Consider the following 11,105-nt stretch of genomic DNA (forward strand, 5'->3'; position numbering starts at 1 on the left):
TTTAAAAAAATCTCTGTTCCAGACATTTTCCACAATGAGAATGTCACATGTCTCCTTGGTCAATGCTGTTGTTGTTGTTGCTGCTGTTGATGATATCTTCGCTTGGTTGGGCTCGGCTTGAAGCTCAATGGTCGAACAGAAATGAACGTTTGTGTCGCATTCATTTTGATGATGATCAATAAAGAAAGAAGCTCTGTTCCTCCTTTTCTTCTCGGCGATTACACCTTTTCAATAGGAATCACATTCCAAAATACCATGTTCATTCAGGAGCACAGAAGCCAAGCCAAATCAATTCTTGAGCCGACCAGGTTTTCGTGCTTTCTCGTGTCTTCCCCCAAAATGAGCAGAGTTTTGGGTCAGATTTAGGATCGAATATGTTGCTGAGACCTTCAGATATGGAAGGCTTCTGATCGAGGTAGATCCACGAGAATATGTGCTAAAGTGTGTCGCACCCTGTCAAATTCATTTACGTCCATTGGTGATCTGTGCTTGAATCAGAGTTTCCAAAATCGGGGAGAAAAAAGTTGGCGCCTTTTGTTCGGAGATAATCGTTTCTCTTACATGGTGGGTTTTGTTCGGGTATAAAAACCCAATGTCTATTCAATGGCAATTTTGGGAACCATGGAAAGACTGAGTAGAACATAATTGAAAATGGTAGCCTCTCAAACAACCCTCGGAGTTATGTTACACCAGGAAACGTTAACTTGGCGGCTATTATTTCAAGGCTTTGTCGTGAGAAATCGTACAAAATAGTTGGAAAAGCATAAAAATAAGGAAAACCAACTATATTTTCTTGTGCAAAACTGGCTTCTTTTTATGTACAAATAGTACGTTTCGGTTACCAGATCCATGAGTCTCTCATTTCGAGACAACAATGAGCTTACTAGGTTACTATATACTGGTCCTTATACTACTTTAACGTTTCCTTTGGTGAATTCAAGATTGATTGATTAAAGCTTGACTTTGGGTAACCAAAATTAGAACACTGAATAACGTGATAATATTAATATACAGATTGCTCACGAATGAGTACTAGAATCGAGACAGTCTTTTCATGAGCAACGTTTTGGCATTCTTCCATCAATTGCATTTTAGTTCAAAGCACTGATTTTCTATGCTGGATGTTTTAATCTGTAATGTTCCATCTTTATCCCTTCACTTTTTTTCCATTATTGCCATGTTGCCGGTCCTTTTAGTAGTAGCCTACCTTTAGCTGAAAAAACGATACCAAAGACCATGTGGAACCAAAACCATACGGAGCTCTCTAACCTCCCCTTATGCTTTGTTGTACCCTCTAGTACTAAATTCAGAATGTGTGTGAGAGCGAGAGGCAGAAAAAAACGACAATGTCATTCAAGTGGGTTTGTTAAATTTAATTGGTCTCGGTTGACATGAAGTTGGAGTGGAAAATAATTTCGATTGAGGACCGAAGAACAGAACTCTATTGACAAATGTCTGGCGGCTTCACGAAATGAGTGCCAGAAGTACGAGTGCAACCGTTTCTCCGAGCTCTACAGTGAAATAATGAAATTGAACCGAGGAAAAAAGCCCCATGACAACCCAACCTCAAAACCATCATATCATGATATGCACTATCAAGTTAAGAGAATCACACTGCCCTTAGAGTCTGAGTCAGGCATGATATCGTAGCCCTCTTTGTTCACAAAAGATATGTTTTGTTAGTGATTTGAGAAACGTTTCTATGGGTTTCTACAATCACAATTCAATTGGACTTCATTGGAGATGCTGATGGTAAAAGCAAATCGAGTAATCTTCTTGCTAAAGCATTAAGAAATTGAATCTTAGAAGACACATGAACACCTGGGTTTTATGGATGCCTTAGTGCATGAATGAGGAATACGGTTTTCAACGAGTTGTTGGCAATTTGTCACCCTTGGTCTTGAATAGAAAATCAGAGGGTTGAATATATTTTCAAGTGCGTGTATGTTTCAATTTAACAACTCGACTTAGCCTGTGGGCGTGGTTTACGACATTCTCAAGAAGTGGAATTGAATTCGCCAAATGGGATTGGCGTCTTCACTAAACCAAAAAGCGGACGGAAAATACACAATGGAGCGCTCTTGAAGAGGTTTTTTTACGGTTTACCATAAAAATTGTCAAGCGTTTCAAGGGATTGGCCGTAGAAAACGTAAATTCATTCCGAGTGACAAAACACATCTAGTGTTCGTTCATACTGTTAGCCGAGAATAGGCGTCTGGGACCTACTTTATGTCTGAGCAAATTTAAAACGACCGGCTCCGTTGAGCAGATTGCCGTTGTTTGTTCGAGGGTGCTTTCTAGGAAGTTACACAGGTAAAAAAAGTGTTATACCTATGAAGGTACGAGTAGAGAAGGTACGGTTGTTGCACAGTTGTACAGTTGGTGAACGGGCCGATGGCGGGTCATTCAGTTCTTGTTCCCGGTGGTTTGACTGCATGATTTTCTCCCATGCTGCTGAAAGGATTTATTTGGCCGCACAATTGAAGACTGATGAGTGTGATTGTGGGCTTGAATAAGATCAAAGAACTGAATAATTTTATTGTGCATAACCAACCACGTTTTTATTTCACTCCATTGAGACAGGAAAAAATCTCCCCTCTGATGGTTCAGCCAAGCAACCTTTGCACCACCACCTTTGCCGGTAAGAAGAAAAGCACCACTCGGAATATTCATGCATGAGAAGAAAAGTTCGGCAGATTGCTAAAATGCCTTATCTTATTCTTTTACTCTTTGGTTCGGTTCCTCACTGCGTGCGTTTTCCTCAAAGTCAACTTGAGATGGTTTTTTTCCTTTGAGTCACTTGATTTTGTATTGGGATGAAATCCATAGTTTGGCCATCATTCGCATCTTCCTCATCCGGTGTTCTCTTCGTTAGGTTTACGGTTAGCATTGGCTGGCGGTATGGAAGAGAATGTTTTCAATTTGAAAGCTTTCGATTGAAGATTAGCTGAAGATATAAAGAAAATTTACTTCACTTCAAGTGTTTAGAGAAGTCTGCAAGTGTGCGACGGTTGGAAACATGTGTGAAGTTTCCGTTCTTTTAATTTGCCAAAGTAAACACTTTCGAGCAACTCAAAGGGACGTCAGACATTAGGACACAAATGCTTTTTCATTTCTATACAGGTACTTGGTTAGAGAAAAGTGACAGTTTACTTAACAGGATTAGATTCAAAATATCCGTTTGTTTGGAATTTGGTTTATTCTCGCATTTCCTCGTTTACCTTTGTGCTTTCTAAATGATTGTAGCTTAAATAAAAAGTATGTCTTCATGTTTTATGTGGTAATAATGAAAAGGGTTTACATTTTTGAGGAATGGTCAGTATGAGCAGATCAAAATACAGAATGTCAAGTTGAAGGGGGAGATAAATATGTACAATAATCGTGGTCAGCCAACAAATTTCAGACTATACTGAAATATCTAATTTAAAGCTCATTGAATGAGAAAGAAAGGCCTTTACGAACATCAGTGTTTTGTGGTGTTTCGTCAAATCGCACTTCTGGCTTCATTCCATTTGGGCCCTTCCTCCTATCGTGGAAATCCCTGATGCCACCGTGGATTCAATATGATTCCGAATTCTTTAGGTCTTGTATCTCGGAGATCCATTTGGCATGATGATATTATCCATTGTGAGGGAAGAATCAACGCATTCTTCAGGCTACAAGTCCTCAAAGAATATTTCCACCTAAGCCGAGGGGTGACGTGGGTTGCTTCATGAGGGTACCTTCAACCTACCTGATGGATGGTTGGTTGGTTGGTTGGTTGGATGGACGGCCATAGAGCTGGGGTGTTGGATGGTGGGTTTCGAGCTCTATCCACCGTACCACTACTGTTTGTAATAGTAAGGCATAGTAGTACAGTTACAGTAGTGGGACTAGTCCAATCTAAAATCCACCCAATCTAAAGGCACAGAGAAAGATGAGAGTCGCCAGGTCTGCAGCCCTTAAGAAGAAGAACCTCGGCGACGACGATGACGACGAAGCATCATCCGAGCATTATGGCTCTGGCACACACAACGAGAGTGGTGTCATTCCATAATCAAGCCTGATAAATGAATCTTGGTTCGTTTTGTGTGATGATGCCTTTGTTGTTATTGTCAATGGAAAAAAGTCCGTTCAATTCGATTTGCTTTTAGAGCCCTGGGAAAAGCGAGTGAATTGGAACGGGGCAACGATGGGCGAAAAAAGAGACAAAATATCTGAGCTCTGAAAGATGTGAAGGAATTTGGGAGGAAGGAACAGGCTTCAACTTATCTTTGATTTTTTTTGAGCTGGCTAGCTAATTGAATCGATCTCACTTGTTAGAATTGATTGTTTAACATTTAATCATAGACTCAGTTCTTGTTTTAACTGGAGCTTTGGAGGCCTTTAAAAAAGCAACTTAACCTTTGGAAGGATTGTTATTAGCGATGGGTGAAATTAGGATCCAGAACGCTGTCACTTGCAAGATCAAAATGCATTTAGAACATATTTTCTGATTTTTTTTTTTGCCTCGAGATTAGCCAATCCAAGGATTGTTGAGCCAGATATCATCTTTTTGTAGATTCATACAAATGTTGAATTGATGGCCTTCTCGTTTCGAGATGCTTCTGCTTGAGTTAAACGTCGAGAAGCTGACAGCCAAGATTGGAGTGGACGAACGAAGGGACGTGAATCAAGCGAGGATGATCAATCTACTACATTCTCATCATTTATAACAATCACACTGAAGGATCCCAAACAGAAGAAGAAAAACGACCATTTCTTGACGATCCCGCCAAGTCTGTCCTAAACTGACCTTGTCTTTTTTTTATGAAATGACCCAAGCCAATATGCAATTATTTACTTCTTTGATATCCTCTGGTTGTGTTGCTCACCCAATTAAGACGAAACAGAATCTCTCAAAGCGTGTGCAGAGAGAAAGAAAGAGAGAGAGAGAGGAAAAAAATCAGTGTGCAGAAGATTGAAAATCGACCCTGAAAGACGACGAATTCAACTCGTTTGTGTGCATCACAAAGCCAATATAATGAAAAGAGATGGCTGAATGGACCTCGAGTGAAGGATGGGAGCATTAATGCCTTGAGTCCTCGACAAAAGCCTCTTTGTGAGGCAACACTAGTCCACTGAATTGACACACGCACACACTCACTCACATTCTCTGACTGAGTGTATGTACATAAGACGACGTTGTCCATGGATGGAATACGACTTTGGACAGACAATATGTATGGTGATGAAGAAAAAGAAGATGGAGCACAATCATGATTGTTGCTCGACATAGGGCACATTCTCAAGTTCGTTTGTGTTGTCAAGGTTATTTACGTCCAACTTGGGCTGATAGCCTCAGAGATTGAACGCTACTTTTACTTGTACGCTACCAATTTGGCTGCAAAGTTATGAAAATAGAGCACATTCGGAGAAAGACTGATACTGAGAACGAACAAAGCTCATCAATGAATAAAGATTAGCAGAGATTAAATTTTCCTAAAATGTTGTTTGATTTGAACAGAAAAATCTTAGATCAACCAAAGCAAGTCGAAGCAAGTTTTATCTTTTCTAAATGAATGCTATATACGTATTTGTAAATTGCTTGTTTTTTTGTGACTCAAAAAGGTTAGAACAGGTGAAAGATTCAACCAGAGGTTCGGAGAATTGTCGGAGCCTCCAATTTAAGTTTCTTTTGGACTTGAGCCCGTGAAAAAACAAACTCCCTCCAAAAAAGGAAACAAAAATTGCACGAAATATGTTTTACGTTCTGCACTTCAGAGGGCGCTTTGTCATTCAGCCTCTAGCAAATAAAGGGCCGGTTGGGCCAATTCCTTTTTATTGAATTATAATGCGTTCGTGTTGCTTTTGGTTTTATCAAAATCTTATTTATAATTATTGCCCCGGGTCACATAATGACCGGACAAGAAACTGCTTTTAAGGCAAGGCAAGAGCAGTTTATTTAGCAATCTACCGTGCCTCTTCCCGTTTTCTTTGGGCCGTGTGATGTTGCAAATAAGGGCCCTTCTGAATTGACATTTTAATTAAAGCAGGTCTTGTATTCTACGTTAAATCTGTGGGCTGCCTAACCCAAAAAGGGAACGTCCACGCTGAATAAACTTCATGTGGCATTATGGGGTTACAAATTTTTTTTGAAAGATTTTAACCTAGACAAATCACATTCAGTAGATATTAGTGAGGAAAGATTGACCTAATCTACCATTTTATTCATGTCGAAGACTGACTGATATAAACTGAGAGAGTGCACTCTGACGGTTTAAAGACTAACCATTTTTCGTGTTGCATAAGGATCATTTAGATTTACATAGACCTGTTTTTAGCTTTTAGTAGATTGTTGTGTAAATCTACTCCAACGCAAATAAATGAAGAAGCTCGTTGAGAATTCTTGTTATCCAATATAATAGAAAAGATGCTAATAAGCATTTCAGCTGATCGAATGCCCCTTTCTCTGATGGAATTGTATTGGGTTGGCTTTGTCCACAATACCATCTGGATTGATGTCTTTTCTCAATTTGAGAAGAAATGTTTACTCAACTAAAGAGTAGAGTTGTCCAAAATTTCACACTAACCGTTCCTAACGATTCCTACTGTCAAGACAGCTCGAAACTAAATTCATGCACATGTTAGCTCTACCCACTTCATGACTAGGTGAGCATCCATCCATGAGATCCGTACAGCCATCTTCAAATTGTGAGCTCGGATCTCAGGGAGTCAGTCCATGCATGTGCTCCTCAAGCCATCCACCTACGAACCTAAGAAGTGAGCTAGCTCACCAGTCAAGCACCTTTGAGTGAGTAAGTTAGAGCCACTGAAATAGCAAATGGAAGAGGCAGCCCTCTCTTGGACCCCCCATGGCTAGAAAAGTGGACTGGGTTCTTTATCTGGACTCATATCAAGACAAGGAATGACTTTGAGCCAATCAAAGAACGGCGTCAGGTTGTGCTTAGACCAATGAACAATCATAGATGTGAGAAGAAATCCCTCCAAACCGAGGAAAAGTAACTTTTCCGAATGTCAAGAAGAGCCAGTCTTCCTTCACTTGAGTGTCAAGTTTGGGGTCCCAAATTGGACCACTGAAGTAGCACATACAATATCATGCGGGAGCTCCATACTTCTTGACCCGCTTTTGAAAGATGAAGGTTTTTGAGAGTAAGCCTCAACTTTTTTTCTGCTTCAAACTTGAGAATGGGTGAGTGAGTGAATCTCCGTCATGTTCAGTTGGGCACCTTTGCGGGTGCCACTCAAGCTCGGAGCTTTATTTTCTTTGAGCTCTCCTCTCTTTGTGAGTCTATTCTCCACTTGTCAGAGATGTTTTTATTCCATTTTGCCCATCCTTTGGCTCTCTTCTGTGACTTCTTTCTCATCCACCTTTTCTTCCACTTCATCCTCGGGCTCTTTGTTACATCACTTACAACACACTCGTCTCCGTGCACTAGGGCAAGAGCATAGCTCTACTACGTAGGGCCTGCATACATATGTGGTTTTGTGTGTGCATAGAAGTCGGTAATCTAGCATGGAAAAGAAATCCAATTGACGTATTCTTGATAATTACAAAGACAATCAAAATCTGTAAAGACAATACACAGTATACAATACCTTAATGTTATTGTCTTGCCATCTTAAAATCAAGGAGAGCGATGCAAAAGGTTTCAGTCTCCAACACTGACGTGATCAATCTAGACTTCTTTTTAAAAAAATATTTTTCTAAAAAATCTTTTTTAAAAATCGAAAGAACTTTTTTTTAGTTTTTGTCGAAAATCTGCCAGCATCGAACAACCGAAAATTTGTTCGATCTATTTCCCGCCAATTGAACGGGCTCAAGCACTCCTTAAAGTCCACAATGAGTAAATGTCCCACAAAAGGTTCGGGTTTTACCATTAGGAAAAGGATTAAGACGAAGAAAGACAGAAATGTGAGCATTCTTACATTATTATACGCGTATGTACGGTTTTGCTGCTGAGTGGTCTGATGTATCCATGGCGGCACAGTTTCCCAGAGGATGTTAGTTCGAATTTCGCCTTTGGAAGACATCCTTATAAAAGGGGAAACGTGGTGCAGTGATTAGAGAAGTTTTATTTTATGTGAGAGGTAGCTGGTTTGATTATCCTCCCTGACCTTTCCCATGGAGACTTATGTTCCATAATTCAGCGAAACTTGAGAGAAAAATGGAAGTCATTGACAATTGGAAGTTGTGATGGTTGCTAAAAATCCGGATTTCTTTATGATTTTGATGGAAAGAGATGCCCTGGTCGATTGCATTGGCTTTTATTTCCTCAAATTGCCTTTCAAATGTCCATTGGTATTAATACTTAGGGAGTGCCAGATCTATCGTTTTTCTCCAAATACCATTGAAAAATGCCTAATGTTTATTGCCCGGTGCTTTTGGTTGTGGCATGTAGCACAATTGTAAGCAAGAAAATTTTCGGTAAACATGAAATTGTCCTCCAAGTCAACTAGGTAGAACTGTGTAGAACTACAAACCTACGGCAGCAGGTTTCGTAACGGTCTGAGACCAACATGTGGTTGGAGCAGAGGCTCACTCGCAATCAGCAATCTTAGCTTTACATTTGAAAGCAAGCATTAGTATATGAATGACAAAATGTCGTGCTCTTTCAAGCGGCAAGGACTTTACGGTCGCAGTGTAGTATCCAGTACACTTTTTTCTACTTCGATGATTTTTTCGGTAATTTTTCGAAAAAAAATTTCAGTCCATATCAATCGGCCTGCAAACCAAATATTTAAGCAATTGAGTAATTGAGACATTTTCTGACCCAAACACGAACAAACAGTGATTAAGAACTGCAGCACTGGTTTGCAAAACACTGGCGCAGGCAGATTGATCACACTAGTAAGGTCCAATCCAATCCAATTTTGAAGAATTAGTTGCTAATGTATTTTGCTCACTTACCCACTCCTATTACTGCAGTAAGATGCTATGAATCAATCATTTGGGTTTAGATTTTACTTCAATTCAATTCACATTTTCAATTTGGGATTTTTTCTCAGCCTAAAAATTTCTCCCTCTTGTCACGTCAAGGGAGACATATTTTTGCTCATTATCTGACATTCTTCTCTGCACAACATACCAGATTACCACAAATTATAGTCACTTAAAAATTCGAGGAAATGTTCTGTTATTGCATCAATGTTGCAGATTTAATGCTAAAATAAGTGGAAATAAATGTTAGATCGGGCAATCCATGACCAAATGATTTGTGATTTCGTCCAAGATGGTGCCAAATTTGGCTTTCCAATCAAGCTACTTTTCAAGAAAGCAGGCCTTTGATTGATAGATGGCGATACCTTTTAAAAATCATGACGCCAATTTGAAAAGATCTTGTGCTTCACAAGTGGATCAAGGGTGATAACATTAGAGCAATGGTTTAAAACCGTCGATTTCCTCGAAACCCACCGTAAAACGTCACCTTGTCACAATCAAGCCATATTTGTAACTAATTTCGGCCTGGAACCTTAAATCATGGCTAGAAAATGGGTAAGATTGTCAAGTTGTGCAATGCTCCCAACTCAGATTCTTTATGTTTACATGGAAAGAGCAAGCGAGTAGTCCCTTGATGCCATAGGATTTTATTAGTAGAACGATCATTAATCTTGTTGGCTCATTGTCTGCGTTGAAGGAAACGACCCACTCTTTCACCAACTGCTGCCACGTACAGTAGGTGGTAGTGCTACTTATTGGGCAAGGCAAACAACGCTTCAGATTTCAATTCACCTTTCAATAATTCTCGAAAACACGAAGTTACCGTGAATCATTGACAAAGCTATGCCAACCCTACGTAGATCGACTTGAAGACGGAGGAGGTAGCTAAACGTTGCTCCAAGATGGAGAATGGGGAGAAGGTTGGAGATCGGCAGCAGTTCCCTATTTTTGGACCTCAAGCGATAAACTATGAGTTCAATTGGGCGTTTGCACCCTCCTCCTCCTCCTCCTCCTCTTCCCCTACCTCGTCTTCTTTCTCCTCCCACAAACCATCGTGTAGGTACCAGAACTGTACTGTAAGTGGTTGTTGATGATCATTTTCTTCTTCGTTCCATCCACGATCTGGAGCTTTATGTTCGCCCTTTGACTAGTGGAATCATTTCTCATGCCTTGTCATTTATCACAGAACATTTTTGAACAGTGATGGGGAATGTGAAAATAAAAACTGTTGAAATTGCATTAGTATGGGGTAACTTTAAAGAAAAACCAATGAGAGATAACGAATTATATAATTTTAAGGGACTGTCGGCAAATCCCTTCAATATTTAAGAAAAAGTGCTCAAAAACATCACTGTACTCCCTGTAACTGTACTTTGCACATGACATGCTCGAACTAGCTGAAAAATAAGAGACATAATTTTTTACAGAAATAGGAAACTTTTTCTTTTGATATGAATTGTCTACTAAAGTAAATGCCTGGCGCAAGATTAGTGAGAAACCATGGATTCTCAACCCCTTGTTTGACTTTCTCAATTACCTCACCCTTGATAAGATTGGTATTCTAACATCCAACCATTTTTATTCTCTTTTCTGTTGTCCAGTGGTTAAAGTATCCACTCACAATGGTGCTTTAGTGGAAAGAATCAAGTGAATACCCTGAACAAATGGCCGATGATCCTTTGACCAAGAGGTGAAATAGAGTCAGGAATGTTTACTTTTTGATGACTTTCCGAGCTTTTGGCTGGGTTGGTTGAATGCTCAATGGGTGCCGTCCGTGGTAGCTCTCGCAACAATGGCCCCGAAGTATTCATATTTATTCATAGAGTGAAATGGTTTGAATGGTTTGGTAGCTAGATGGTTGGCTAACTGGCTGGCTGTGTCAACTGAGATTATTGTGAACTTTTTGGCATGGTTCAGCGGGGGCTCGTTAAGGTGTAAAGGTTGACAAGCCCCGAGAAGGACCAAAATGAACCATCATTTATCATCACACCGACGGCTGTCGAGTTGGATGCTTGCCTCGTCCATTCAGTAGTCCCTTGTCTCGAACTCACAATACTTTAGTCGGAGGTCGAGGTGAGAAGGAACTGATTGTTGTTACTTGATGATGATCATGATGGTTTTGGTGAAGGCCCAACGAGTCTCCAAATATTCCCTGTATTTGATTAAGGGGCTACAACACTACGTG

The sequence above is a fragment of the Tigriopus californicus genome, chromosome 4, assembly GCF_007210705.1.
Source record: "Tigriopus californicus strain San Diego chromosome 4, Tcal_SD_v2.1, whole genome shotgun sequence".
Classification (NCBI taxonomy): Eukaryota; Metazoa; Arthropoda; class Copepoda; order Harpacticoida; family Harpacticidae; genus Tigriopus; species Tigriopus californicus.